Raw genomic sequence first — 5,513 nt, 5'->3', positions numbered from 1 at the left:
TGTGGACATTTTTTTCCACACAGAAATGTACAATTTGTGGATTTTTATGGCTCTTTGTCAACTAAAGCTTTAAAGCGGACCTATACATGGAATCCGTTGAGCCCTGACCATTTTACAGAGACGTTTTTGCAAGCCTTCCAGGATTGAAGTCATAGTTAACCATGCACTGCGGATCAGACCCCTTGGACGTCACGGACTGCACACATCCAGAAGAGCAGCTCTAAGGGCATCTGTAACTCTGCCGTGGGGCAGGAGCCTCCCATGGGAAACCTAAAGCCCTTGAAACTGCTTTAGAAACCCAGGGCTTCTTAGCATATGCAAAGTGGGCACCAAAGTAACGAGGGTGCCACGGATTGCCCATGTGCTCCCCACGACCCGGTGCATGAAGGTAAGACAGACCGTCCCCTTGGGCAGGCACCTGTTTCCTTGACCCTTCATTCCGTTTTTACGTCCATGCCCCGTTTCCTGGGCTACCATAAACTGAGTTTACACCAGGGCCTTGTCAGCTTCCTGATGCACTTCCCGTCCGTACACTCCATGGCTGGCTCTCCTGGGAGGCTAGAGACAACTCTTGAAGCTTGTGAGTGCAAAGACACACTAAGGAACTCAGGTGTGTTAAATGAGAGCCACCGGGGAGGTTCATAGGTTGAAGAAGAGTGAGGCTGGCATGCTCCATGTCTACTGGTGAAGCAGGAAAGGACAAGGGAGAAGATGCCAGCGTCTCCACCTGTCCCGTTGTGTCCCATCCAGCCCTTCCCTGGGGCTGCCTGCAGAGCTCACACCTGCTCCGCACACATGAACTCCAGGCCCTCTGCTGAATTCTTGCCGTGCCCTTGGGACAGAGCTTGCCCCTGCCCCGGGTCCCCAAGTGACCCCGTGTTGGTTGGGAGAGCTGAAGGGTGACACAGGACCTCCCCAGCTATCTGCATGGGAATGAACCTGTGTGCACCCATCCTGGACAGTCAGGTCCGGACACTGACCTCTCACCTGCCTGGACGCCCAGCAGACCGCAGGTGACCAAGTGTCTCATCCAGATGGGTGGCCGAGCAGGAGGGACCTCCAGGACCTGGCACCTCGATGCTCCTCTGAGGGCCTGGGTCCTTGGTCCTCCCAAGAACAGCTGGCCTGACTGTGGGTGCACTTTGCTGATTGGCTGGCTCAGCGCATATGGGCGGTAGGCCCATGTGGAGCCATGCCCCCTCCAGGCACGCCTACCCCTGAGGGATGACCCAGCAGGAGAGCTGCTGTGGACTGGAGGGTGGTTCTCCTGGACCTCCACCCCTACAGTCCTCCAGCTCCTCATCCTGGGGAAGGACAGAAGGACCTGTGAGTGGAGTGGGGAGCAGCTACTGACCCTGTCCTGAGGGGTGGAGGCCATGTGGCTGTGGCCTAGGACCTTGCACCTGGACTCCTTCCAGCCACCCTTCCCCTTTGAGAGGAATGGCCATCACCCTGGAAGTAGGGCCCAGGCTCCCTCCCTTGCCCTGTGTGTTTCCAACACGCCCAGCTGCATCCCAGGCATTTCTGCTGTGGGTCTCGTGCACCTACCACATCACAAGACCTGCTTCCTTATGTCTGTAGGATTCTGCCCCTTCCTCCTTAGCTCACCGTTGAGTCATTTAGGGTGCCTATGGGGTAGCAGGTACTGTCCTGACCTCATTTCCCCTGTTGCATCAGGTACCCGTGTGGGGCCACTCCACCCTACATGCGTCCATTTCCTGTCCATTCACCTCTGGGCAGGGCTGTTGTGAAAGAGGGCTGCTCTGACTTTGATTAAATGTTGCGGTCACCTGTAGACATGCTGCTTTTATTTCCCCTATTTCATCACCTGCCTCTGTGGGGCTAATCTACAAAATATCCGCTTAGTTTTCTGTCTATGGACATGTCAGTTCTTTCCAGCGTCAATCCATTCTAAGCAAGGATGCTATGAAGAGTGAGATATCTGGCATACATGCCAAAGATTTATACGGTATAAGAGAGTGGAATTCCTGCAGGGAATATTCCCCAGTGCTCAATTGTTTCCAAGAGACATCCTTCCACCAGAAGAGTGTGTTCCCACTCTTACACAGATGCACTGGTGAAATAGGCCTTTTGCTTAATGTTGCCATTCTACTGGGTGTAAAATGACATTGATTTGGGATCTTGCATTTCTCCAGTTACTAATAAGACTGAGTTCTTTTTCTCAGCTGTTTGCATATCCTTTTACAGTACAATATCCATGTTGGTGAATTAACCATTTTTCACTTTAATAAGATGTTTTTCTTTCAGTTCTTATATATTGTGAGACTAAGCTTTGTAACTGTGTTTTCCTGTGCCTTTTATAATAAATTTATCTTTTCTCTGAAGTCATAAAAAATTCTACTCTATTTTCTAATAAAGATTGTGAGATTTAATTTTGCATGTTCTTTTTAACCTTGAAGTTCAGAGGTACATGTGCAGGTTTGGTATATGGTGAACTTGTGTCATGGGGGTTTGTGGTACAGATTATTTCCTCACCCACTTACTAAGCTTAGTACCCATTCGTTTTGGTTTTTTTGTTTGTTTGTTTTCCTGACTTACCTACAATTGATTTTTGTGCCTGATGTCAGGCAGAGAACCAATTCTCCAATTCTATCAATTCTATATTCCTTCCCGTATAGAAATTCGGTTTTCTTGTCCTCATTAGGTGAATAGCATAGACTTTCCCCGTTATCAGCTTATTTACTACAAAGTCCCTCTTTGTCCCTGCTGTTTTGAAATGCTACCTTTATCATACTCCCAATGTGCAAATATTACTGGGTCTTCTTATCACTTTCTAGAATGTTGCCTTGGTCTGTCTCTCTATTCGCATGCCAGTGAATATCACAGTGTTTTAGTTATAGAGGCTGGGTGTATACTGTAATATATTTTAGGCCAGGTTTCCCACATAGCTCTATCTTTTCCGTGTAGCTATTCTTGCCTTTTAAAATGGGCATTATAATATCTTCCTGTTCTCTCCAGGAAAAAGGGAATGGTGCTGGTATTTTTATGGAATCGTATTAAAGTTATAAACTCACTTAGGGAGAACTAACATCCTGATGATGCTGTAATGTCCTAACACTGAACAAGCGATTTCTACCCACTTGCCCAAGCCTGCTTTTGTGTCTTTTTAAAAGGCACCTTATAGTGTTTTGACTATGTCTTAATTTTATGCCTAAATATTTTTATCATTTTTGTTGCTTTTGTAAATGAAGATTGTTTTGTTTTTAATTGTATCCTCTATTTGGTTATGTTTTGGTGGGTGTGGAGCCTTTTGATCCGAGCAGTAGCTGTTAAGAGTAGGCTTTGGTTTGGAGAAAGTGCCTATGAAACAATATGTGCCTGGTGGTCTCATATGGGGGATTTCCTTCATAAGGCTATTTCCTCTGTACAAATGTTCTTTTATCCTTTTGGGCGCTATTGGGGTCAATTATACAGTAAGTGTATTTTCACAAGAAATTACATAGTTCATATAGTTTTACAAGGTTATCGGCATAGAGACGTGTAAAGAAGCCCCTCTAATTTTTAAAAATTTCCTCTTTATTATTATTTACAGGCATACCTCAAAGATATTATGGGTTTAGTTCCACACCATCACAATAAAGCAAGTAACATGGATTTTTTGGTGTTTCTTGCATGTAAAAGTTAAGTTTACAGTATATTATAGCTTATTAAATGTTCAATAGCACTATGTCAAAAAATGCATGCATATCTTAAGTTAAAAAGAGTTTGTTATAACAAATGCTAAATATCACCTGAGCCATCAGTGAGTCATACACTTTTAGCTCGTGTGAAGTGTTGCCTCAGTGTTCATGGCTGCTGAATGATCAGTAGGGGGTTGGTGAAAGTTGGGGTGGCTGTGGCAATTTCTTAAAATTAGACATCAATGAAGTTTGACACATAGATTGACTCTTCTTTTCATGAAACCTGTCTTCATAGCATATGATGCTGTTTTATAGCATTTTACCCACCCATAGTTGAATATCTTTCCAAGTTGAAATGAATCCTCTTAAACCCTGCCACTGCTGTATCAACCGAGTTTATGCAATACTCTAAATCCTGTACTGTCATTTCAATTACTACTACGTTCATAGCAGCTTCTCCAGGAATGGATTCCATTCAGTCTCAAGAAATCTCTTGCTTTGTTCGTCCACAAGAAGGAACACCGTGTCCCTCCCAGTTTGATCATGAGATTGCAGTGATTCAGTTCCTTCTTCAGGCTCCACTACTCTTTCTGGTTCTTTAGCTATTTCCATCACATCTGCAGGTACTTCCCCCACTGACATCATGAATCCCTCAAAGTGATTTGTAAGGGTTGGAATCGACTTCATCCTTTAATGTTGATATTATGACCTCCTCCCATGATTCACAAATGTTCTTATTGGCATCCAGAAAGGTGAATCATTTCCAGAAGGTTTACAATTTCCTTTTTTCAGATCCATCAGAGGAATCACTATCTATAGCAGCTACAGCATCATGGAATCTGTTTGCTAAATAGGAAGACTTGAAAGTCAAAATTACTTCTTGACCTATGGGCTGCAGAGTGAAGTTTTCATGCATGTTAGCAGGCATAAAAATAAAATTAAAAAAACCTTCTTGTACATCTTCATGACAGCTCTTGAGTGACCAGACACACTGTGAATGAGTGGTAATATTTGGAAGGGAATCTTTTTATTTTTGAGCAGTAGGTCTCAAGAGTGGGCTTAAAATCTTCAGTAAGCCACAATGTAAACAGGTGCGCTGCCATCCAGGCTTTGTTGTTTCAGTTCTAGATCACAGGCAGAGTAGCTTTAGCATCATTCTTACAGGCCCCAGGATTTTCAGAGTGATAAATGAGCATTGGCTTCAACTTACAGTCACCAGCTGCATTAGCCCCCTATCAAGAGAGTCATTTGAAGCCAGGCATTGACTTCTTTTCTCTATCTATGAAGTCCTAGATGGTATCTTCTTCCAATAGAAGGCTGTTTCACTCTAGAAGGAAAATCTGTTGTGAGCATAGTCACCTTTACCCATGATCTCAGCTAGATCTTCTGGAGAACTTTCTGCAGTGCCTCCATCAGCATTTTATTCTCCACCTTGCACTTTTATGTGATGGAGATGGCCTCTTTCCTTACACCCCATGAACCAACATCTGCTAGCTGCTCAGGTTTTTTTTTTTTTTTTTTTTTTTTTTTTTTGTTTGTTTTCTGCAGCTACCTCATCTCTCTCAGCCTCAGAGAAGAGATGAAAGATAAGGCTGTGCTCTGGATTAGACCTTGGCTTAAGGGTAGGTAGTGGCTGCTTTGATGGTCTTGCCATTAAAGCTCTCTGCATATCAGCACTAAAGCTATTTTGCTTCCTTATCATTCATGTGTTTGCTGGAGTAGCACTTTTCATTTCTTTCACCACCTGGCTAAGACTTTGGCACAGGAGGCCTAGTTTGCGGCCTGTCTCAGCTTGCAACGTGCCTTCCTCACTGAGCTTAATAATTTCTCACTTTTGATTTAAAGTGAGAGGTCTGCAACTTCTCCTTTCAC

Source organism: Mandrillus leucophaeus, unplaced genomic scaffold (assembly GCF_000951045.1).
Source record: "Mandrillus leucophaeus isolate KB7577 unplaced genomic scaffold, Mleu.le_1.0 Scaffold4089, whole genome shotgun sequence".
In the NCBI taxonomy this organism is placed as follows: domain Eukaryota; kingdom Metazoa; phylum Chordata; class Mammalia; order Primates; family Cercopithecidae; genus Mandrillus; species Mandrillus leucophaeus.
Note: the sequence above shows the minus strand (reverse complement) of the source record.